The 24,653-nt window shown below is 38.1% G+C and overlaps 1 protein-coding gene across 1 annotated transcript in view; it reads left to right on the top strand.

Moving 5' to 3' along the window:
- The first annotated feature begins 15,505 nt into the window (after window positions 1–15,505).
- Col6a5 (collagen type VI alpha 5 chain) overlaps window positions 15,506–24,653 on the top strand; it is a 223,016-nt gene continuing 213,868 nt past the window's right edge. The window contains exon 1 of the mRNA XM_033759692.1: window positions 15,506–15,527. The gene's annotated coding sequence lies outside the window, so the exon portion shown is untranslated. The remainder of the gene's footprint in view (window positions 15,528–24,653) is intronic.

Below are 24,653 nucleotides of genomic sequence, written 5' to 3' on the forward strand. Positions count from 1 at the left end.
TAGCTATTACAAACTGTGCCGCTATAAACATGGGTGCACATACTTCTCTGTGATATGATTCTTTTAGTTCTTTTGGAAAGATACACAGCAGATGAATGTCTGGGTCAAATGGAACCTCCAGTCCAAGCTCTTTGAGGTATCTCCATATTGATTTCCATAGTGGTTGCACCAGTCTGCACTCCCACCAACAATGGAGATGGGTTCCTTTCTCCCCACAACCCTGCCAACATTTGTTATTGTGTGATTTCTTGATAGCAGCCATTCTTTGTGGAGTGAGGTGGAATCTCAGTGTTGTTTTCATCTGCATCTCTCGAATGATCAGTGACATGGAACATTTTTTCATATATTTACTTGCTGCTTTTACTTCTTTGTCTGAGATATGTCTGTTCATTTCGGATGTCCATTTTTGAATCGGGTCTTTATATTTGGGGGGACTGATTGTTTTGAGTTCTTTATATATCCTTGATAATAGTCCTTTGTCTGAGGAACAGCTGGTAAAATTTTTTTTCCCACATTGTAGTTTGTCTCTTAGTTCTGCTGATGGTTTCTTTTGAAGTACAGAGCTTTTAAAAAAGATGAGATCCCAGTTGTTGATTCTATCTGCTAGGTCCCATAACACATCTTAATTCTTTTTTCATCCCTTTTCCTTTCCTTACCCCCCATCCACCCATCTTTTGATATCTTTGCTTTTTTTTGGGGGGGTACATGTTGGCAGTACATAATGTTTACATTCCTTGCATATTTTGAGGAAAGAATCCTTACTGGTTTTAACAGTATCACAGATCTGATAATACATTGCTTATAAGTGATGAGACTTGCACTTACACTTTCACCCTTTATCAATACTCTTTGAAGTCTGTATTCCATTGTTGTTAGCAGCTAGTCTGTGATGCAGAAGTAGAAGAGAAGAATTGGGGGTGTAGGTGAAAGAGGAGCATATGTCCGTAGAAGGAGAGGTAGATAGGAGAAATAATAATAGTTGAAAAAATTAGGGTGTTAGATTATGCTGACGATCTTTTGGTTGGATTGAAGGGTTATTGTTGAAGATTTTGAGAAGATAGTTGTGAGGCCAGGTCAGGATAAAAGGAGGAAGGAAGTGTAGTTAGGGACTGAGGAAAGCCACGAGGTTGTTGGAACCTGTTGGTGTATCTGTGCACCTGTAAAGTGGAGATGAGGCAAGGGAAGATAGAGCACGAGGTAAGATAAGAAAAAGCTAAAGGAATAGAACAAAGAGGACAGCAGTTTAATAGGGGAGAAGATAGGCACGATTGAGTGAGAGCAGAATATAGTGAACAGAAAATTTGCAAAGAAGAATTTAAAAAGTGGGAGAAACAAAAAATAAGAAAATTGTATTGCTATGGAAGCTTAAACTGAAGAAACAAAACAGAGGACAATAGGGAGAGAAAATGAATCAAAGCCAAAAAAAATCAGGGAGGGCAGAGGTAAGGGGAAAAAATGAGAATCAAGACTTGCCTTGTAAAGGTACAAGATCCCAACAATGAATGTAACTGTACTGTATCCCTAAAATGTACCAATAAACTCAATAAAATTTAAATAAAAAAAATCAGATGGGAACTAAGATAAAATACTTCAACAGGAGAATGTGCTTATGATTCCCACAGGACTCTTTCTTATGCCCAAAAGCTCGAGGGTTCACACAGTTCCCTCCGTGCCTTCCTTGCGAACAGATTGCAGGCAGCTGCATCAAATTCTTCTCTTTTCCCTTGCACTCAAACGTGAGAAAAAATAAAAATGGAAACAAGGTCTTTGTAGATAGGGAGGGGTGGAGGGGTTGAAGGGAGGGCAGGGGAATGGGGAAAAAATAAGAAGCAAGATGGATTAAGTAAAGGTGCAAATTTCCAATGGTGAATGTTACTACATTGTATACCTTAAATGTACCAATAAAATTAATAAAAAAAAACACAGTCTGAAGAATTCTTCCCTCCTGCCAATAGGCAGAATCTGACATTGTTCCTGGGTCTGGTTTAGGGATCCCACCCTTAGGTATGATGGGGAAGTCAGCAGCCCTGTTTGCTCACAGATGGGGCCTGTGAAATCAACAGGCATGTTCCCATGTTGATGTGATCCACTGGAGTTGGTAGGTAGTTTGCTGGCAGGCTGGGGTGGGTGGGAATCGGTGGTGGGGCTACACACCTGTAGGAGATGGTAGACCTTGTTCACTAGATAATCCTCTGTGCTGGGGCGCTTCCTTTGCCCACAGCGAGCATTGATGAGGACACTGCCAGGCTGCTTGGAGGAGAGGTAAGGGGAAGGACGGGAGGGGATATGCAGCATCTTTCCCTGGAGTCCAGCCTGAGCAGGGCTTGCTAATTCTCAGGCTATTTGGGATGCTCCCATAATGGCTGTTCCCAAGAGTGGTGGAGACTGGGCTAGTGCAGACCAGTCATGGTGGTGTGCTTCTGCTTTTCAGCTATCCTGATGTTTGATTTGATTTACAAATATCCTTCTGATTAATGTCCTGTTTCAAGGTGTAAGTCCCTTCCCACTGCGGAGCACCTGTGGCTTCAGTGAATCCTCTCTGAGCACCTCTGATGCAACTCTTCCTCTAGCTAGCCGTGTTCAATTCCTGTTGTTTAGTATTTTATTTCTGTCTTTTTTTGTTATATTCTACCAGTTAGACATTGCTATTATTGTTATTTTATATAGCCAATGGTTATCTAGCATTCGCCTCATATTTAGTCGTATTGCTGATAATCTGCCTTTCAGTACTGTTAATGCCTTCCAAAGAACATGGGATATTATGTTTCTTTTGTCTAAGATACAGTGCGTAGCATTTCTTTTAGTAAGGATTAGACCATTGTACAATACCTTGGCTTTTATTTCTCTGAAAATCTTATTTATTGTTTTTCTTGAAAGCTATAGCTCATTGGATAAATAATTCTGTGCCGATGATTTTCCTCTTTTAGCACATTGAAAATATAATTTCTTAGTCTTCTGATTGCTATTGTCTTGTATCCTTCATTATTGCTCTTAAAAGTTATCTGTCAAAATAATTATTTCTTTGTAAGCAATATTTAAAAAATATCTATCTAGCTTCTGTAACAATTTATCTTTGTTTTTATTTTTTGACACTTTCAATATGATACATCTAGCTGTGGATTTCTTTTTATTCATTGCATTTCAACTTGGTAAGCTTTTCAAAGAATATCTACAAATTCTAAAAAATCCTTAGAAAATTGTCATATTGAAATGTTTGTCTTTCCTGTTGTCTTAGCCAACTTTACATCACTATAACAAAATACCTAGGATAGTTAACTTATGATGAGAGAAGGCTTATTTTGATCTATAGTTTTAGAGATTTCATGGGTGAACCCATGCTTTTAGCCCTTTCATGGGTGCCAGGAGGCAGCGGTGAGAGTAGCAGAGCAAGCTGGTCTTTTCATGGCCAGGAAGCAACAGAAGAGGAGGAAGAGGCATGAGCTGCAGTCCCTTTTGAGGGTATAACTCCAGTGATCTGAGGACCTCTTACTAGGCTCATCTCTGAAAGGTCCAAACCACCTTCCAGTACTGTCATCTTGAGCCCCTAACACCCTGGGCTTTTGGGAGACAGTAAATATTCAAAGCAGAGCACCTACTTTCTCTGGTATTTCTTTTTTGAAGTTTAATTCGAAATTTGTGAGACCTTCTCATTCTGTCTTCAAGATCTCTGGAGCTCTCTTTCTTTCTTTCTTGATTGCATTCTATATAATTTCTTCATTTTCTAATTCACTAATTCTAACTTTATTCTTGTTTAATACACTACTTAGTCTGTCAGTTAAAGTTTTAGTTCATGTGTTATATTTTTCACTTCAAGGAAGTAAAATGATTCTTAAAAAATCTAGCTAGTCCTTTTTATATAGTTGCATGTCATGTGTTCTCTTCACTTATTTTAATACATATATTAAATGTACTTATTTTATACTCTGTGTATGATAATTCCAATATTTGTGGTCATTGTAAGTCTGATTTTGTTGTTTGTTGTTGCTGCTGGCTTCTTCCTGGTGTCTCTTTCCTGTGTGTTATGGCTTAATATTTTTGATTTCAACTCAATTTATTTTTTGCAGTTTTGGGGATTGAACCAAGGGCCTTAGAATCGAGCTATATCCCTAGCCCTTTTTCATATTTTATTTGGAAATAAGTTCTTGCCAAGTCACTAAGTTGCCCAGCCTGGGCTAGAACTTGTGATTCTCCTGCCTTAGCTTCCCAGAGTGCTGGGGTTACAAGTGTGTGCTGCTACCACAATGGCTTTAAGCGCAGTTTTGATGGAACTTTATCTGTGAAAAGTCATTAAAGCCTGAATTGAGGTTGTTTGTTTTGACCTATTCCTAATAGTTCTATCTCCTGAAGCCAGTGAATAAATTTTTAGTTTGAGATTTTTATCATATACGCACATGCACACACACACACACACACACACACACACAAACATACAAACACACATCACAAGAAGCCCTAGGACAGCCATCAAAAAGGATTACCGTTCTGGATCCTGATTTCTCTTTATTTGGAAAGTTAAGGATTTCTCCTCTCTTTGTCGTCTTATTAGTGTATCTAAAATATATTTTAATTCATTTGAAATTTAAAAAAAATCTTAAAATTTTTATTAGTGCATGTTTTGGTACATAATATTTACATTCCTTATGTGGAGTTGATACATATACATAACACATCTTTTTAAAAAGAATCCGTGTTAATGTTCATTCATTGCTTACTTTCTTAATTTCATTTTGAAATTGTTTTTCAGTGTGAGGGTTCTTGTGGGAATATAGTCTGTCATATTGCTAGAAGGGTAATGTACTTTTCAACTCTTGGCTAGAATGTAAAAGTACAGAATATGAAATGTGAACATTGTGAACAATTTCTGGTGTGATTAACAGAATAAGGATTCTTTGTATATTTATTTTCCTTCCTCTAGGGTAATCATGGAGCCCCAGGGTCATCTGGAGAAAAGGGAAATGAGAAATTGGGTAAAGCACGAGGGTGTTCTTTCTCATTTTTCTACTGCATAATTGATGTCAACAGTTTATTTGCAATCTGTGGGAAGGGATCATCTCGTGATTTGAAAGATTTGGTTGAGAATTAAAGGGCAACCAATATTTAGATGACTATCTGGAAGCTTTAGTTAAGACTTCACTCTGCTGATAGTGAAGGAATAGTGTGAATCCAGGGATGCAATCTTTTTGTTTTAGAATAGAAATCATGTCACTCTGTGGCTCACAAGCATCGCATGTCTCCTGGTCACTAATGGTTTAGTTCTACATTTGAGGCTGTTGAGTCACTTCAGGAATCTCAGTTAAGAAGTGTCCAGTCAAATTGTAGGACTCTTTGTTCCCTGGATGTTACTTATATATGATTACCTCTGAGTCTTGCTTATGCCAGGTGGCACCCCCTGCTCCCAGAATGCCTTTTCCCCAATCCCATCTTAATTTAAATATAATTGATCTAATTTACTTTAAATATAACTAATTTAAATATAACTTTTTTTTTCAACGTCCAGCTCTTTTCTCCCTCCTGATGGCTTCCTTGACTGTGTCAGCCTGTAGTGATCTTTCCTTTCACTACATCCTTAAAATATGCATTGTTGCACCATCGGCTTGTCAATAGTTACACACTGTCTCCTGCCCTTCTTCTACATAAGGGAAGGAGGATTCCTGGCACATGTACTACAGCCTGCTTTCCCTTCCTGTGCGGACATTTCTTATTGAATGTGAAGTACAACATGGCCGAAGGATCCATCTCAACACAAACCTATGATTAGCTTTTGTTGGTTGATAGGAATAGATGGGGGTGAAATTTATTCACTTATCTTTCTTGGTATCCTTCTTTTCTGTGCCACTGGGGATTGAACCCAGGGCCTTCCTACTGAGCCACATCTTCAACTCCCACCATTTATTTAGCCACAGGGTCTTGCTAAGTCACTAAATTGTCTAAGTGGGACTTGAACTTGTGGTCCTACTGCCTCATCCTCCCAATCATATAATCCATGGAAGCACAATTAATGGTATGGACTGATCTCTTGATAGGTGAAACAGGAAGAGTCAGAAAAATGTTGCTCCTTACAGAGGTTAAGCTTTTAGCCAGACTTTTGTGGGTCAAAATTTAGAGAAGGCAGAAGGTGTGACATTTAACACTAAAGTCGGGTATTTAGCTCAGTGGTTTTGCCGCCTGCCTCACAAGCACAAGGGCCTGAGTTCGATCCCCAGTACAAAAAAAAAAAAAAAAAAAAAAAAAAAAAAAAAAAAAAAAAAAAAAAGAAAAACATAACGCTAAAGAAGTGCTCAAAGATAAATTAGTCATGCTGTGGCCAACAAAGAATTTATTAATCTGTGTAGGAGGTGAAGTTTGTACAGGAAGAACTGTCATACAAAAGAGAATGATACGGGTGTGGAACGGTGCGAATAAATCATCAGTAGGAGCAGAGTGACTTGGAGAAGAAACGGAAAGGTGGCTTTTCTTTGTTTTATCAGTCATCAAAATTTATTGAGCATATGTTGTAATCCACACATGGTTTAGAAGGGGGAACACAACAGGCTGGCTGTGTGTCTCAGGACTGGCTTCTATGGGGACAGAGATATAAATGAAATACTCAAAGGGGCAGATGTGAGATCACCACTGACGTAAGTATATGGAGAACCAAGTGATGGGGGATCTGACCCAGCCTTGCAGGCAGGGAGGCTTCCTGAAGGAAGGGCAGATGAACTGAAATGTAGACAACGAGTAACAGTTAACAGGTGAAGAGGGAGGAAGGGAAAGGGCAAAAGAAAAGCAGTTCCATACTAAGGCCCTGCAGATTTGACTGAGTGCTGAAGGGAGGAGAGGACTTGAGCAACTCAGGGAGCACAAGAAATCAAGACATTTTTTACTCAGGCCTCTGAGAGAGACAAGAGGAGGAAGATAACAGGGTATTCCAGCTTAAGGAGAGTCACGGAGAAAGGTGTTGAGTTAGGAGAACTCAGGGTAGCCAAAATAAGAACTTGAATTTAGAAGGAGTAGAGAATGAAGTAAAACTTTTAGACCAGGATGAAAATCTTAAAAGTCAAATTTGAGTCAGTTTAATGCTATTTTTAAGATTTCCCCTCCTGGTAAGTGCTCAAGGGCTGTTGCAGGTTTGGGGGCAAGATTTGAATATTTGGGAGATTGCTCTGGAAACCCAGTACCTGGGTCAGAAAAAGGAGGGACTGGAAGTAGAACAAATGAAAATAGGAACTATATGTAACTCTGTATTGAATATTTTAATTTCTTGTCCTATTTATTTCCTATGATAGCCTTATAATGTAGGTACATCACTTTCACAGATGAGATAATGGGGTCATAGTGAATTCAAAGAAATTTGCTTATGTAGTAAAGTAAGGAAGGTCTGGAATTTGGAATTTTCTCATGCCTACACCATTATATTAGCCATGAGGAGCTTCAAGTGAGATGGTGAGGGGTCTCCTTTGAGCTCAGAGACTATTCCATTCTCTGTGTCTGAGAGCCAGAGGGGTGGTGTCTGTTATCATGTGTATCCTGCAGAACCAAGTACCAATGTCCTGGACAGAGGCACCTAGCCTGGACACTCTCCCCTGCTGTGGATTTGTAGGAGCTGCTATGCCGGGAAGGCACCAACAGCAGCAGGGGTTAGGGAAAGCAACTATTACTTATGTTGCAGTCCTCTGGTGAGTTCGTTCCTAACCTACTGTGGTTTCGTGTCTGCAGCAGTCAGGATCACTGGAAATATTCTTTTCCTTTGTAATCCTGCCCACATCCATAATGGAGAAAGTTTTTTTTTCCCCCTTTTGTGTGTTTCTGTGTAAAGTATCAGGAAGGAGTGGAAAGATGAAGGGTTTTGATGGTAGGGAAACCTGAAGCCAGCTTCCCAGAGCCTCATACGCAGATGAGTTAACTCCCGTGAGGTGAGACATGCCTGAGGCCAATCATAGAAAAGATTTAGTGTGCATTAGTTGTGTGGAACAGTGGGTTTCATTTTGGCATATTCATACATGTATACAACGTAAGTGATCATTTTTGTCCCTCGGTGCTTTCTCCAGCTCCCCTTCCCCTAATCCCCTTCTTCTTTTTTGATAGTTTCCTTTCTACTTTCATGTCACATATTTTTTTATTTAAGAAAATATTTTAAATTCCATATTTGAGAGAACATGAGATATTTGACATTCTGAATCTGGTGTATTTTTATCTTGAAAGGATGATCTTCAGCTCTATTCAAAAAATTTCTTTTATACATCTCAGCCTTGCCTGTTTGACAGCAAATGGTTTAATATTCAAGTATTAAGTTGCTCTTTTAATTTGATTAAAATTAAATTTCATCATTTCTAATTTCTTATTTTCTCTCTTTATGTTATCTTCCTTTTAGGCAATAGGTGATTTTTACCAAGTGATACAGTTCATGACACTTTTTTCTTTGTAATTTCAGGGCTCCACAGGACTGCCAGGATGACCTGGAGAGCATGGAGAGCCCGGGTTAAGGGGAAATCCTGTGAGTGATGGTTGGGCAATTTCTTGTTTTAATTCCAGGGACTTAGGAACTGTTGCTTGTGGCACAAAGGCAAAGAATGATTTATTATTCAGTAATGAGACATCTGTTCAGCCATCCTTACTACATTGCAACAACCAAGAGACTGGAGAGTAAAAGCCATCTTACAGAAAACCTAGGTTCATAAAGAGGTTGGAATTTTAACTGTAGTGGGTGCCTGGGATTACTGAGCAGGTCCAGTCAATGAAAAGGGTCCACCTTTTTTGTGCCTTTCTTTCTTTTTAAAAATGATTCCTGTTATTTCTTCCTTCTTTTTTTCTTTCTTTTTTCTCTTTTTTCTGCTGTACATTTGGGGTAAGCAACCTTTCATTTCCTTGGGGATCCTGGAAATGATAGTTACACCCAAGGCCCTAAGGGAGAAAAAGGAAGTCATGGCTTCCAGGTAAGATAGACTCTGTTTGCCTAGGGGGACTGGAGCTCAGAGGAATGGATGCTACCTAAAGGAGAAGACTTGGGCATTCCGGTTGGACCAGCAATGGGAAAGTAGAGAGCAAATCTACAAGATTCTACTGTGCATGGGACGAGAGTCCTGACTGTGAATCTCCATTTACATCCTTGTCCTTGTGTCCCTATAGCTAAAAGTCCTGCCTTCCATAATACCAGTACTGCTTTACAAGTTACTTTGCCTCTTTTGTCATTGGTTTCTTCAGTACCAAAATGAAAGCACCAGATGCCATGAGGCTTAAGACCTTTCAGTGTTAAAAAAAACTCCAATTTTATAATGATGTATTGATTTAAATGATGCTCATGATCATTATGCTGCTGGCCTGCCTTCCATCACAGCCAGAGATGACTGATATGAATTGAGTACCAGACATTTTTAAAGATGAGATCTTTGTCTAATTCTGAAGACTTGTGATCCAAGACATGAGATCTTTGTCTAATTCTAAACACTGTGATCGAGCACATCAGAAGAAAAACTTGACAGCTGCTAACTTCTCAGTATCCATTTTTAGATTTTTATATCCCAGACATTAAAATGCATGATTCTGAGAAATGATTAAAGTAACCTGAGTGCCTCCATCCTCACATTTCATCATTTCTAATTTCCAGGATTGAGGTCTACATAACAAAATGTTTGCAATTAAAGAGGAGCCTCTGTTTCAACCTGCAATTTTGCATCTTTTGACAAAGCTATAAAGCATCAGCTGGCCTCTCTAGATTTTTCCAGTTAGTGACCATGTTATATTTGTGCAGGCCCTGAGTTAAAGTTTAGCTTATAATAAGATCATTATTATGTAGTTACATGAGAGAATCATTAGGATTTGCTGCAAAAATATTTCATCCCATCACTAATTACTTGTTTTGGACAAACCCATTGAGAATGTTCACTTTCATGGGTTGAGATCAGAGGGCCCTGTGAATGGCCATTCAGTCGACTACAGCATTGAGGTATGGGGACAGCTGGGAAGCAATCTGGGCTCCAGTTTGTCATCTGTAAGATGGGAAGAGTAGGAAAACCACCACTTTCATGAATCAGTGGTTCTTGTGAGGAAAGGTCCTGATCTGTGTATAAAGCGGGCTTGGTTCCATGGCTTGCTCAAAGTTTACTGCTGGGAAGGAGCTCAGGCCTCTAGGCAAACTGTCCAGGGCTGTGTCTACTACAGCAGCACAGGTATAGTGGCAGCCTCCTGCTCACAGCTTTTGGAGGTTTCCACCTGGAACTGTAGGCAAGGATTTATCCTTCAACGTCAGATCCCGAGTTGTGTGTGCAAACAGAAACTGTAATCCTTTGAGGTAGTGCATGTCATATTGAGTCTGTGTTCCCCATGGTTCATGTTTCCATACTAGGCTCAAAGAAGGGTGCTAACTGTGGTTGCACACATTCTGGCCTACGTGTTATTGGAAGATGGAACTCTAGGAGGCAGTCTTCCATTGATATTATTTCTGAGAAGACCAAAGAGCGGATTCAATGCTGCAGTTCCTGTGGAAAAGGTCCCTGAAGAAGCAGTCTTTTTAACCAAGTTGAGAATACACCTAATAGTGGGGAAACAATCACTCCAGGGGAGAATTAAAAGTGGTTCACTCTGTGGGGAAGGCAATAAGCAAAGACATCTGTTATAACTGCTATTTTTTTTTATTGAGTTTATTGGTACATTTAAGATATACAGTACAATTATGTTCATTATTGGGATCCTGTACCTTTGCATGACAGATCTTGATTCTCATTTTCCCCCCTTGTCCGTGCCCTCCCTTCAACCCCTCCTCCCCTCCCCATTTACAAACACTTTATTTCCATTTTTTCATTTTCTCATATTTTTTCTTTTCCCTTATTACCTTTCCCCTACCCTTCCCATTCCCCCTACACCTTTAGCCCTTTTCTTCCTATTTCACATGGTCAATTATATCATTAGGATCTTATGTACTATTATAATTTTTCACACCAGAGAAACTATTTAGTATTTATACATGTGTGATTTATTTATTTCACTTAGGAGTATATCCTCAATATGTATCCATTTTCCTATGAATGAATCTAATTTCTCATTCTTTATGGCTGACTAGTATTCCATTTTATAGAAAAACCACATCTTCTTTACCAGTTTCCAACTGATGGGCAGGTGGGCTGTTTCCAGGTTTTAGCTATTACAAACTGTGCTGTTACATTGGTGCACATATATCACTGTGGTATGGTTCTTTTAATTCTTTTGGAAAGATATCCAGCAGAGGGATGGCTGGGTCAAATGGAACCTCTAGTCCCAGCTCTCTGAACTATCTCTATATTGATTTCCATAGTGGTTGTACCACTCTGCACTCCCACCAACAATGGAGAAGGGTTATGGGTGTCCGGCATGATCCCAACATGAAGTATGAGCTGCAGCTGGCAAACCCCAAAGAGTTCTACCATGAAGTTCACAGACCCTCCCACTTCCTCAACTTTGCTCTCCTGCAGGAGGGCGAGGTCTACTCTGCAGACCGGGAGGCCCTCTATGCCTAGTTGTTCTCCCCTCCTCCTATTGAGAGCCCCCCAAAGGGTGGAGCCCATTTCTCTCACAGACAAGCTGGTGACATTCCGCAGCCTGGTCCCTTTCCCTCTTGTGCTTGTGTTGATGGCTTATAATCCTGAACAAAATATTACAATAAATTTTGTATAAATAGGAAAAAAAGGACATCTGTTACAACTGCTATTTTTTGATGTTTTTAAATATACAAGTGACAGAAAGCTTGATTGGTAGTAAATGAGTTTGATGACCCAAGTTTAGGGGATGCCAGGTGTGGCACACCCTCTCAGTGACACTGTTGAGTGACAGTGTCACAACCCCTTTCATTCCACACTGCCGTCCTCAGGGTGTCAGGCTTGGCAGCTCTGAGCATTCTGTCTTCACCTTTGATGAAAGGCTAAAAGGAAAAGCGTTTTCTTTTTCTTTCTTTTTTTTTCCTACCAGGTCTTGAACTCAGGACCTCATGCTTGCAAGGCAGGCATTGTGCCAGCTAAGCTAAGTCCTCGCCCATTAGGGCACTCCCAGCAATATTCTCTTTGTGACTCATTGGCCCAAACTCAGTCTTGGACTCCCCAGCAACCTGTGCCTTTTTCAGGAGTTCCAGAGAAAATAAACCTCTGACATTAACAGACTTGGCTCAGATCTCTCTTATAATTCACTCTGGGAGTTGGGTATTTTGTTTCCTCAAATAAAACTGAGATTTTAGTAGTAAGGAGAAGAGGGGAGGGTCTAATGTGTAGGCCAACACAGTGTCTGCCACAGCTTTTGTTCTACTTGATTCAACCCTAGAAATTTATCTAAAAGCTAATCACAGAGATTTAGTGCCAAGGCTGTTCATTGCAGAGACTTTTAGAATAATAAAAACTTGAAAAAGCTCAGATGTCTAATTAAAAGAGATTGCTTATATACAAAATGCTACTTCCATACATGAGATATTATTGGGAAATGAGACATTAAAAACACAAGACTTTCTTGATATAGAAAATCCATAATCTAATAATAAGCCAAAAAAGCTGGTTTATAAAATATATTCAGTGTGAGTCCAAATTTGTAGAAAGTTCCTTTATCACCAGAAATTAGGCATTTCCCCCTTAACTTTATTCTCTGAATTGATGAAATAGCTCGTGATGAACTTGTATTACTTTTTACCCTAACTTTTCATTTTGCAAAATTTCAAATCTACAGAAAAAATTGAAGTTGCAAGAATGGCACCAAATTTTACTGTGCTTTCATCATTTATACATATGTGTTTGCATGTGTTTTGCTGAGCCATTTGAGGATCAGAAGCATTATGCCACTTTGCCTCTATATATTCAACAAGTATATTTTAAGAAAAAGAATATTATTTTGTACTAGCACATTATAATCATTATATCCAAGACACATAATGGTTATTCAATATTACTTTCTAATACACAGTCCATATTCAAATGTCTCCCCTTGCCCCATGTCCTAATTAGTTTGGGCTACTACAGTAGAAATCGGTAGACTAGGTGAATTCAATAACCTTTTTTCCCTCACAGATCTGGAAGTTGGTAAGGCCAAAGGCCCTGACAGATTTGGTGTCTGGTGGGAGCACACTTCCTGGATCACAGCTGACCATATTCTTGGCCCTGACACAGAGAACCGGCACTGTCATTTAGGCCTCTTTTATAAGGGCACTAATCACATTCCTGTGGGCTCCATGCTCATGACCTGTATTACCTCCCAAAGGCCTTGCCTCCTAACACCTTTGCAACTTCCCACAAATATTCAGCCCAACACCCTAATCATGTTCTTCATGCCTGCTTTTGTTGTTGTGGGATCTAAGCAAGGACCATGCAGTGCATTTGTTTGTTTTTCTTTTTTAGTATTTTTAAATTACAACAGTTGCTTAATTTTGTTTTTTTTTTAAAGTTTACATAACACTGATATTCCAGACCAGTTATTTTGCTAAGCTTCTCTCAATTATGATTTGTCTGATCGTTTCTTCATAACTAGAGGCAGGCTAAATATTTTTGGCAGGAGGCTCAGTAATGTTATACATTTCTTAGTGACTAACTAGGAGGGGCACTTTATCAGCTTTATTATTAGTGACACTGTTTGATCACTTGATGATGTTCACCAGACTTCTTTACAGGAAGTATACTTTATGTTCTTTGTAATGAATAATTAATCTGGAAAAGGCTATTTGAAGGCTGTATATTTTCTGTTTCTCAACTATATTTTATCCAATTGTTCCAATATCTACCCTAAAACTGCTTTATTACACTGTCTATAAAATGCTTTTTACTACTGAAAAAAAGAGAACATTTTAACAAAGAATTTTATTACATCCAGACCTATAGCAAGAGAGCTTTAACTAGCTTTTCCCCACATATAAACAACTTTAAAAAAAAATTATAAAAGTAAAATTTACTATAGTAATTTGAGAATATAGAAACATCAAATGTGGAGGAAAACTTATAGATAGTTCCAGTAGACAAGAAAACTATTAGTTTATGGAACTTTCCTCATATATGATGGCAATTATTCTCCCAGAGAAAGTCCGATATGGTGCCAAGAGATAATTTAAAAATGTTCCAGTGTCATATTTTTTAAATGAGGAATTATTATTTTTCCTTTTTCCACATTTGAGATAAATTATTCTTCCACAGAATTCAGTATACTTCAAGAGAACAACATCATAGTCTAAGCTGTTTTCCACTTTACACATTTTAAAAAAAGTCGGAGAACTCTTAAATGAAATAAATAGGGTACACATGTGTAAATACCAAATCGATTCTCTGGTCTGAGGAACTGGAAGTATAAATGAGGACCAAAATGTATAATAGAAACTGTGAAATAGGAAGAAAATGTTCAAAGGGAAAAGGGAATAAGGGAGGGGAAAGAAAAGAAGGGAAACAAAAAAAAATGAAGAAAAGGGGAAAAAATGGAAACAAAGCTTAGGTAAATACAGAGGGGTGAAGGAGTTGAAGGAAGGGAAGGAGGAGGGGAAAAATAAGGACCAATATATATGAAATACAGGTACAAATTCCCAATGATGAATGTGATCATAATGTATGCCTAAAATGTACCAATAAACTTAATAAAAAAAGTCATGCAGCCTGGTGTGGTGGCGCACGCGTATAATCCCAGCACTCAGGAGGCTGAGGCAGGAGGATTGTTGTGAGTTCAAGACCAGCCTGGGCTACATAGTGGGTTCCAGGTCATTCTCAACTACAGAGTGAGACCCTGTCTCAAGAAACAAAACAAAACAAAAAGTCATGTAGATGCATTTGTTTTCCTTACTCTGACTCTATGGAGATGAGAGCTTGGGGTATTTCCTCATGTGGCTGTAGGACCTTTCTCTCTGTTGTCACCTGTACACTGTGTGTAGATCCCCCTTTGTGCAAAGACACACCTTTATCTCCTGTTCCTTTCTGCTACTCAGGTTCCTACATGACGTGAGTAGAAAGAGAAATCAGTATTTTCAAATATGAAGCATGGCTTCTTGAAGAATATGTATGGCTGCTGTTCTAGCATGGTGAACCCTGTGTCACCAAAGAAACAATCTGTAGGAAAAGATGAGTATGATAATGACATTTTGAAACATCCAAATTTAATTACATTTGCTTCTTGAGGAGTGCTCAGCTCTCTGAGTTCTTGGGGATAGCCTATGTCTGTTCTGTCCAATATGGTAGCCACTGGCCACTAGGTAATTATCGAACTCCTGGTATATGGCCAGTGTTGGCTGAAGAACTAAATTTTTATATTACTTCATGTTAGCTCATATAAGTTTAATAGTCACATGTAGATAGTGGCTTCTGTATCAAACAGCACAAGAATAGAGAAGGAGTGTGTGACATCTCAACTGACTTTCCCTTTGTATCTTACCTTTTAGGGACATCTTGGTTTCCATGGACCCCAGGGGGATATGGGAAATGTTGGCCTGCAGGTAGGTGTTGCTGTGGGTTGATTTCCCTCGTGGAAGAGGAAGGTAGGCTGGGGGATAAGAATTGGTTTCTTTCCTCTCTGAGGTCTCTGCTTTCCTTCTCTTAGGGGCAAGAGGAAGATGAGGTCTGCCAGGCTTGAAGGTCAGTACTCTCTGGAAAGTTGCTTTTTGTTCCACATATACGGTTACTTTAATAGTTATGAGGTCAAGGAAAGTGTGTTGGGAGTTGCATGGGATTGTTGGGAAGTTACCCTGGAGATCATTTTCATGAGGAAGGGAAAGTTTATGTAATTCTCTGTCTCTTTCTCATCCTCCTATAATATTTTATTTAGATTAAAAATAAGCTAATACCTTAGAGAAGGACTTTCATTTGTGATATAATGATTTTTGCACTTGAATAAGTGAGACTTCCTAGAGGTGCAAAAGACAGTCTCATAATGTCTAAATGAAGGAACAGGGCTGGGCTCTTGCCATTTCCAAAGGAGAAATGTAGGGTTTGATAGTGGGTTGAGGGGTTATCCCTGAGAGGATCTCTGCTTCACTGCACTAGACACTTACTTCTATCATCTCATATAAATCTTTCCACAGCCTGCCTAGGAAATTTATGGGTAAGAGAGAAAATAAAGGCTTGGCAAAGTGAAGTAGCTGGTCAGAGGATACCCAGCAAATAATTGATTGGTTGGATTCAAAACTAAGGTTTGATAAAAAGAATGGTGCTCTTTGAAATTTTTGTAGAAAACAAGTTATGTTTATTTTATGTAGGCTTCTCTGTGACACAGACAGAGTCATCAGGCCTTGCTTAGTTTTTTTCTAGCATTTTAATGGTTTAGGGGTGGAGGGAAAATGAGATTGACTTTTCTGAGTTTTCTATTGATTTCTTACACAGGGATGAAAATTAAACTTTCTTACCCCAACTCCCACTCCCTTTTCTACTCCTTGCAGTAAATTCATTTTCTCCACTTTTGGTCAAGTCAATTCATTGTTCACATGATGACTAGGTGAATATTAAAAGTTTATTATTTTTGTTTTCTGTCGGTCATACTCTTTTGTTATGGGTTCTGTGCTCCTATTACTAATTAATCACATTGTCAATTGTAATGGACAGAAATGATAACTTCCTAGTGTGTTCTAACATGAGAGGGTAATTCTCTAGGGCTCATCATCCTTCCTAGCCCTTTGCCTTTCCACTCTAATCTAGGCGTTTTACTCTCTGGATTAGAGTATCTTTGTACGATTGTCTAGTTGGGACAGAATTTGAAACAGAATCCATTCATCCTGCAGGCAGAGATAAATGTGTGCACATGATCATATTTAATTGGAAGTCTCTCTTTTTCAATATTTTAATCTTGATGAGTCCCTAAAGCAGTAGTCTGCTTCTATTTCTATTCAGTTCCCATCCAACATGAATTCCTATTCATTTTTATTTTTTAATAAGATAAAATGATAGCTATTTTAGGTCTTTAGGGTCAACTATGTTTATCTAATTTGTCAGTGGTTTGCTGGTTGACCCAATTTTGGAGCTTTGGTACTGAGACCCATTTATGTTTTAAGGCTGTAACTTGCTAAAAGTTGGCTGGTCTTACTGGAAGAATACAGCTTGTAGAGAAGCTTGCATCATTCTTCAGACCTTGAGAAAATAAAGCTCATTACTGTCTATGAAATGAGATCTGCTGATTTTTGAAAAATGCATAGTAAATGGAATTCTAAATAAAACTTTTAAGGGCTGGGGATTTAGCTCAGCGGTTAGGTGGCCTGCCTTGCAAGTGCAAGGACCCAAGTTCAATCCCTGGTACCAAAAAAAAAGAAAAAGAAAAACAAATTGATGCATGGACTTCTTTTGGCAGTAAGGCAAAATTTTAAATTTATTGTTTTGATAAAATTAAACCTTTCATTAATTTTTAAATATGTCCATAAACCCACCACCTTCTGCAGTTATTTTTGTTTGTGTATTTCCTGTACTTGTACAAATGATAAAAGTTTATCATAATGAGCGTACTATTTTATAGTTTGCCTTTCCATATTTCCAAATCATCCTACTACCATTTTAATACATTATAGCTTACCATATCCAAGAACTACAATTTACTACATTTTTCTTATTTGGGTCTTTAGATAATTTCTATTTTGTTAGATGTCATGATCAGTGATATAAAGAAAAGCTATATTATATGATTTTTGTTTTGGTCTTGCTTTTGCTTTGCTGAAATTTTTTCCTTTGTATAGGTATATAAGAATGGAGTTACAACAAGGGTCCAAACTTTAGTATGCATCGACTCATTGTTTTTATAAATGTTGTCCTCTGAAAGTTATTATTGTGTTATACACATTAGATTATATTTTTCAATCTGCACCAAATTATCCAGTTACCTTCCCTTAAAAACTGGGTTCATATTTATAGTACTAGAAATCAACTTTTGAAAAGCTGAATAGTATAATGATGATGATTAATAAAAGTACAAGTTATTTTTAAGAAACTAAGAAGCACAGATAATTTGATCCACATATTAATTCTGATTTTGAGGTTTTGCTCTTTGCACATGTATACATAATTAATGGGACAGTCTGTCTGTGAGCAACATGAAAAAGAAGACAGGAAATCTACAAGATTGCTATTATCCTCAATCTTGTAAAATATATCTTCTCTATAGGAATGAAAATATTAATTTGAGAGAGAAACTAAATCGGTGATCAAAGGAATCATTTTAACAACTCAACCTAGTGATCCTGCTAAAGGCTAAAAGCACATTGGGGTTTTAAAATCAGGTGTTTGGTATTTTTCATGTTCTCTGTGCCTTTGTCTTACAGTGTTATGCTGCTTCAACGTTCCCTCTCCTCATGCGGGCTAAGAGTCCGTAACACTAGGGAGCATGTATCCCGTGTACCTTAAAGAGAGGGCTGGACTTTCAGGAACCATTTATTATGTAATATATGAGTTTGGGTTTTTGCTTCTATTACTAGCTGAGAGGTTGGAGAGACTGGGAAAAACAGCAGGAGCCCAGTCTCGTGCTTTTTCAGCATAACTGGAAACACTTCACATGTCCTTGTCTGCTGTCTTTGAGAAGGATCATCATGACCAGTCAAAGCCTTTATTTAGTCTTTCCCTTGGGTTTTTCAAGTTACATTTTTTAGGGAAGGCTGCCTTCAGTGAGAGTACTGAGGATGCCTGGTGGACTCACTGAGTTTCATCTATTTTGACAGGTTGTGCAGGGAGAGCCCAGTGGACGTGGTTACAGAGGAGAGCCTGGGTGTCCGGGCTCACAAGTTGTACCAAGGAACTCGGTTTTAATGTTGAAGGATATTTGTTTGACATGCTAATTTAGTTTGATAGGAATTTAAGTCAGAATGCTTTTGCATATCTTCCTTCTAGTGCCTCCTAAAATGACTTGTGGAGCTTCTCTCTGATAAGGCTAAAGCACAACAGTTATTATTTATTGATCTCTGTGTCCTAGACCATGCACTATGCACTTGTGTTAAGTCATTTGATTCCTCAGTGTGTGTGTGTGGGTCTAGGTATCCCCATTTTACAGGGAAGAAATGGAGAAGGGATGGAGAAGGTAGGTATATTGGCTAAGTTCACACAGCTGGTAAGAGATGAAGGTGGGATTTAGACTCAGGCAATGCAGTTATAAAAAAAAATCTGTTTTTAATCATTGCTTCGGAAGCTGTGTATTTGAATTATCCAAATAGTATTTAATTCATTAAAGTTGTATTCAGTTTGGCAGGGAAAATCACTAAAGTGTTGAAACCAAGTGTCTGCTGTGTACAGAGGACTCTGCCAACAGACTATTAGGGATTTACCCTCAAGGATTTCAGTCCATTAAGGGGTTATAAATTATCCAGGGATAACTGGAAATTTGAACTTCCAAGGAGTTCTTTTGTAATCCACAAAACATAAAACAAATCTATCATTCTGTAGGGCTTTCTGCATTGCTTCCTATATCTTTCTTTTAAAAGCCAAGTTGTTTCCAAGTGTCCTCAATGGAGCAGATTTAAGACAGCAAATTGCCCTCAAATTGAGTCACTTTCCATATTTAAAAATACTAAGAGTGTCAGATGATAATTTGAGAAGATTTCTGGTGATTTTAGACTTGGCAAAAGTATAAGAAAAGAAATGGGTAATCAAAGTATAGTTGAAGATTGTATTATTTTATGGTGGAAAAATAGTACATGAATTCAGGTGTGAAACAAGATATATTTTTTCCAGTTTTTTTTTTTTGATCACTGGCTTAATTTAAATTTGGACCTCCTGCTACTATTGTGTCTCTGCTTTCCCCTCAACACCTAAATTACTGTATTTCTAGATGAAGAGGCTGCATGTCATGCTGGGAGCCATGAGCAAGACAATCAATAAAACCTCTCTTTTAATTCTCACCTTCCTGCTGGGATGTGGGTGTGGTGGTCTGTTTAAATAGATGGCTGTGAATACTTTACCCAGGAAAAAGGAAGCCATGATCAATGCTTCTGTTAGGAAACTATTTCTGAGAAAAACTGTAGAAAAATTAAAGTGTCAAATATCAGTATAAAAAATAGACTGGAGAGAAAATGAGCAATTAGCCAGCAATGTAATTTGTGAGATTAAGCCACTTAAATGTATGTTTGTTTTGTGGGGGAAAAAAAACAAACAAGCCACAATGTCTTGTTTTTAGTCCTTGTGTGTATAAGGAAAAGGTTAATATTCAAAAGGAGATCAATATCTAGATTCCCCACTTATCCCCTTTTAGGGATTTAAAATTAATTGGATGAATTAAAATATAAGAGCAGTGTTCTCAAACTTCAGTTCTCAACAGTTTCAACTGGAGAGATTGCTAAAACACTGATGTTGAGGACTCATGTTCTGCGCTGTCGATTCAGTGAGTTTGGAGTGGGTATGCCTCGATGCCTAACTGTACAGATACCACCTAATTAAGTTTGAGAAATGAGGCAGTGACAGGTCAGAGCAGCTTTACTGTTGTTTCCATGGGCATCCATGATGGTATTGTGATTATGTGGAATATAATTGCTCTGTAAAAATGGATTGAATTTTAATATCACTTTTTTTCTTTTATTGAGTTTATTGGTACATTTTAGGTATACAGTACAATTACATTCATTATTGGGATCTTGTACCTTTACATGACAGGTCTTGGTTCTCATTTTTTCCCCCTTGTCGGTGCCCTCCCTTCACCCCCTCCTCCCCTCCCCATTTACAAACACTTTATTTCCATTTTTTCATTTTGTCATATTTTTTTCTTTTCCCTTATTACCTTTCCCCTACCCTTCCCAGGAAATCAATATGGAGATACCTCAAAGAGCTGGGACTAGAGGTTCCATTTGACCCAGCCATCCCTCTGCTGGGTATCTTCCCAAAATAATTAAAGGAATCATATCACAGAGAAGTATGTGCAACCATGCTTACAGCGGCACAGTTGGTAATAGTTAAATCTTGGAAACAGCCCATTTGCCCATCAGTTGGAAATTGGATAAAGAAGATGTGGTTTTTCTATAAAATGGAATACTAGTCAGCCATAAAGAATGAGAAAATAGATTCATTCATAGGAAAATGGATACATATTTAAGATATACTCCTAAGTGAAATAAATAAGTCACACGTGTAAATACACAATAGTTTCTCTTGTGTGAATAATCTGCAATAATACAGAAGATCCTAATAAGATTACTGACATTGAGAAATGGGAAGAAAGGAGCTAAAGGTGTAGGGAAGGTGGGATGGGTAGGGGAAGGGTAAAAAGGGAAAGGAAAAAAATGTGAGATAATGAAAAGATGGAAATAAAGTATTTGTAGATGGGGAGGGGAGGAGGGGGTGAAGGGAAGGCAGGGGTAAGGGGAAAAAATGAGAACCAAGACTTGTCATGTGGAGGTACAAGATCCCAACAATGAATGTAACTGTACTGTATCCCTAAAATGTACCAATAAACTCAATTAAAGCTGAAAAAAAAGAATGAGAAATTAGATTCATTCATAGGAAAATGAATACATATTGAGGACATACTCCTAAGTGAAATAAATAAGTCACACGTGTAAATACTGAATAGTTTCTCTGGTGTGAATAAACTATAGTAGTATATAAGATCCTAATGAGATAATTCACCATGTGAAATAGGAAGAAAAGGGTTAATATCACCTTTGAAGCAGGGACCAAGAGGAAAGCAAGGACCACCATGAGCTTCTGGACAAATAGGGTTGTTCAATGCTCAGGTAAATTTGAAAGACAAAGGTATGGTATTAACATTGGTCAGTGCATACCCCTGGGTGTTCTCAAATGAATAACTTGAAGCCACACTGTTCTGGGATCTGAGTATAAGGAATTCTAGCAAAGCAAATTTAATGTGGTGGACATTGATCATCAGATATTCTTCAGGGTATATTATATCAAGGGAATGTAGTGACAGTGACCAATGAGATAAGGATCTAAACCTCAAAGGTATGTCACACAAGCTTATATTTAGATAAAGTGCAAGACAAAACAATAATACCTTTAAAGATGAATAATGACTAATCTGCTCTTCATAAAGATGTAAAGAAACATGTCAATTTTATAGATGCAAAAGTTGGGGCTCATTGAGATTAAATGACTTGCTATCCAGAGAGTAGGTGATTGAACTTGTTCCTAGAGTGCATCTTTCTGGTGCCTGTTCTATTCCTTACTCATGGAAGTTCACAGAAGAAGGGTCATAGAGACTGAGACAGATGATCAAAATAGCTTCCTGAGAAAGAAACATTTGAGAGAGCTGAGAAACTTGAGTAGCAGGATTTGAGTCAGAAAGGAGAGTTTCTACTACCCAGAGACTCAGAATAGCAGCTTCAGGATGCCAAACCCATAGTTTTTTTTTTCTTTCTTATTTTCTCCCCTAGCTAGGAAAATCCTAGCTATAACTTGCTGTGTTATTTTAAATCTCACTTGAAAACCTTTTTTCTATTTGGAGCAAGTAAAAGCCCAGGCTTTTGTCTTTCTGGTCTTTTAATAAAATCATGATTCCCTATGTAGTATATAGATAATTCCATCAATTACCATTGTGTGGTAATTGTGGCCTGTTGCACAGTATACCTTACTTCTCCATATCAAACATCCTTTTTTTTGTTTTTTTTTTGGGGGGGTACCATGGATCGAACTTAGGACTTGTGCTTGTGAGGTAGGTGTGGTGCCACTGAGCTAAATCCCTGGCCCCCAGACATCCTATCTTAGCTACACAGAGCACTGCAGTGTTCAGTTGTTTCCTCCTGTGATTGCATGGGCGACTACCCAGCATCATGAGATGGTATCATACCATGTATTGCTAGCCCAGGAAAGGATCAAAATTTGAGGTGTGGATTCTACTGAGTATGTGTAGTTTTGCAACACTGTAAAGCTAAAAAAATAGTTAAGGTTAAACTATTGTAAATCAGGTATCATTTATAATGAAAAGATCAGATAGATAACTTTGTGGTCTCCAGTGGTGATTTTTACCATGGTTTTGTTGCAGGGGAGTCCTGGGCTTGCACGGCCAAATGGTTCAAAAGGAAAAGCTGGACCAAAAGGGATGAAATGACAGAGAGTACACTCTATTGATTGCAACTTGGGGGAGCCTGTTGGTTTTTATATGAATTTTTTACTTACCTGATCATTTCCAGCATACATTTCTGTATGGTTGGTGATGCTACTGACTGCCCTTTAATTTATAGCTGGATAGATGGATACAGATAAGGAGAGGAATGTAGAAGATGTATAGAAATTAGTCAACAAGGACAGATGAACAGAGATTCACATATCCAGACTTAGAAAAAACCATAGTAATAAAAAATTCTGTAATTTCTGATGTGTACTTGGTTCTACTTATTTTTAGTACCAAGATCAGTACTGTATTTGTAAGTGAGGCATATTTGACAAAGCCTGAGGAAGGCTTTACAAAGCCAGTAGACTGTGTTCTGATGCTAAAAGGACTTGAAATGAGAAAGGAACAATCTCTAAGGAGAATGGCACCAAAATGCATGAATTTATGAGAGAAAATTAATTCAATCTTTCCTGTTTATTATAAAAGGGAGAGCTTGGTGATGCAGGAGAAAGAGATCCGCAAGGTCAGCAGGGACAAAGAGGGTAGCCTGTAAGTCTTGTTTCTCTGCTTTGAACTTTTGATCAAATTTCTTGTTTGGTGTTTGTTCTTATTTCGGATAAAAATCTAAGAGTCTTGATGAGTTAAACTTGGGGTTACAAATAGGGCATGATCACTAGGTTGCTGAGAATATAACTAGTCAAAGATTCTCAAGCTTCTGTATAAATAAAGAATCAAAGATGTCTTGGGAATTATTTTGACTTTTTATGTGTTGTTGAAGAGAGAAGTATCAGTGTGATTCTTCTGTTTGACATAGATATTTTGCTAGTATTTGAAACTTTTGGGAATGCAGAGCTGTTTAGTGAAGCATCTTTCCAAGGCAGCAAATAAGACGACCAGAGTTGTGAACTTTGAAGCATATGGGTTAAATGGTTCAGAGTCTAGAAGTAATGTGTGGAGAACAAAAATCATAAAAGTTTTGTTCTAGAGATGGTTTCAGAGGCAAGGTTGTGCATTTTTACCTTAGTCATCATTTGGAATACAAATACAAGTTAGTTATTTTATGACTATTTTCAATTAACCACTTTGCTGGAGTTAGCTTTGTTGTAAAGAATAATGTTGACTTTCTTTTAGGTCATAGTTCTGAGTTTTCTTTTACCAATAGAAAGGAAAAGCCTTCAGGCTTTTTGTTTTGTCTTTTACTTATTTATTTATTTTTGATTTTCCCTCACTCAGCATTGAAACTGCATTTGTTAGCAAGGAGGGGGGAAAAAGCAGAAACCTCAATGTGAAAAGAGAAGAGCAGAATAGGATTACTGTCAACTAGAACACAAGGCAAGCAACATTCTGCAGATAGCCTCTGAAAATTCAGGTGGTGAAATTAATACTTTGACTATGTTAAACTCTCCTGGTTTAAAACAGTACCATTCTGTGTCTCCTGACCTCCTCTGGGACAGAGAAAGCCGGGAAGGGATACCTTTCCTGAAGGCAATGTTTCAGGACTGTCATAGGGAATGCCTATAAATATAGTCTGGGTCTGTGAAAATGCAGATGGTGAGGGTCTGCACATCTTCAGCAGGGAGAAGATGGAGCAACCACACATGAACCATATCTGCCTTCCTACTCCTACAGAATTTGTTGTTGGCAATCTTTTTTAAAGCTTTTCTAATCTTTCAAACATTCCTAATTAGGACATAGGCATGTTCTTGGTGGGTGTCTTTTTTTTTTTTTTTTTTTTTTTT

Source organism: Fukomys damarensis, unplaced genomic scaffold (genome assembly GCF_012274545.1).
Source record: "Fukomys damarensis isolate Sample0158 unplaced genomic scaffold, DMR_v1.0_HiC HiC_scaffold_37, whole genome shotgun sequence".
Taxonomy (NCBI): Eukaryota; Metazoa; Chordata; class Mammalia; order Rodentia; family Bathyergidae; genus Fukomys; species Fukomys damarensis.